The sequence below is a fragment of the Poecilia mexicana genome, unplaced genomic scaffold (assembly GCF_051168715.1).
Source record: "Poecilia mexicana isolate PSO_F unplaced genomic scaffold, ASM5116871v1 scaffold_8, whole genome shotgun sequence".
NCBI classification, from domain to species: domain Eukaryota; kingdom Metazoa; phylum Chordata; class Actinopteri; order Cyprinodontiformes; family Poeciliidae; genus Poecilia; species Poecilia mexicana.
Window position 1 is genome coordinate 21754661 of NW_028263377.1, and position 1757 is coordinate 21756417.

Sequence of the window (1757 nt, forward strand, 5' to 3'; positions counted from 1 at the left end):
AATATCCTGGAGATCAACACTTAATTTGAATGGTGCTCGAAGATAAAGAAAGTGAGGTAACCTTTCTTTTTTGTTTTTTAAGGGTTAAATTGCATTAACATTGTACTTTTTAAATTAACTGAAATTGATTGGAATAGTTTGGGATCTCAGTATTGTAGCATTTGTGGTCTTCCTTAACAATGAATTTGACTCTTCTGAGTTATTTTTCCATTTTTAAATCCTCCTGCATTAAAAAAAACATTTTAAGGCTTTTTACACATCTTTAATAATCCCTGAAGAGGATGCTGCAGATATTCTGTAAGATAATGCTGCTTTTTGACAAAAAAGACACAAATAACCTGGAGAATTTCATAGTGAAGTTGCAATATTTGACGACACAGAAAATGGTGATAATTGGAAATAAAAAAAATGCTACTTTTACTTTTTACAGGAGAAGATGCTTATTGATTAGACCTTTTCAAAGTTTTGATGTGTGAAACACAGATGAAAAAGTGGTTCTTTTATCTAAATGATATTTTTATATGACTTCTAATGTATTTTCTACTTCAAGTCATTTTCTTTGTCTTTCACATGCAAACTGAGTGTTTCCCCTAGCTGGTGGGAAGCAGGGAGGGGTCCTGGCTGAAGAAACGCATTAGATTAGCTGCAAAATGAATGAATTAATAGATGTCTAAACTATTCAAAGCGTTCTGGGATTCAAGTGACAAAAACAATGTGCTCACTCTATATCACAGCTGACCAGTCACATCAATAACAAGAAGACAAGAAGGGCCGAACTGGGAGGGAAGGAAGGCGGGCTGACATTTGATCAATGAATGACTCCCATGCTCCCATGGGTACGGTGTTACCTCGAAGCACGCCGACTCATAGCGGTTCATCGCTTGTGTCATCTCTCTCGCTGTGCCGCCTCCTCCTCTGAACCGTCAGAGAAACTTAGGCTCTTCGTCACAGCCAGAGAGATCCCTAAAATGTTGCTGCTTTTATTTTCAGGAACGGCTGGCTGCAGATCCGTTTGATTTCCTGCTGTTTTTCAGCAGCGGTAAACTTGTTAGGGGGAAAAAAAAAGAAAAAAAAAAGAAGGAAATCACTGGGCAGTGCTCGCGACGCCTGCAGTGGACCTCGAACGAATCCCAGCAGGCGCCAAACCTTCATGTGTGCAGCGAGCTGGTGTGTGAAAACAGGAGAACAGCGTCTTCCGCTTTCAACTTCCACACTTGTTGACACTTTTTTTTTCCTCCTTCCTCTACGCTCACATAAAAGCTTCAAAATATTGACTGTTCCTTCTACATCAGGGAAGGAACCAACATGTTTGTAACTTGGACCAAATTCATCAAGTCAGAAGTACATGTGGGCAAAGAATACAAAATGATCATAGATCCAAAGACTGGGATAACTAGGATTTTGCACAATTTCTTTTAGGCTCAGTTGAACAAATGTTATCTTTGTTATAATATAATGATTTGGGTCACACTCTTTCAAAACGATTGCTATACTTAGCCAAGATTAACGTCTGAAATAAAAGCCGAGTTTGGTAAAGGTAAACTCAGCTTCTCGGTAAAAGCCTCTGGATACACCTGGTTGCACTTATAAAATTTTGGTTGCAAAGTACTTTGTGTTATACTCAGCATTTCCCATTGCAAGAAAACCATACCCTGATTTAGAAGAGGAAGTTTAATAAATTAATTTGTATCATTCTTGAACTACAGTTGAGGACCACAAACAAATCAACCCAAGGGTCACAAATGGCCCCCGAGCCG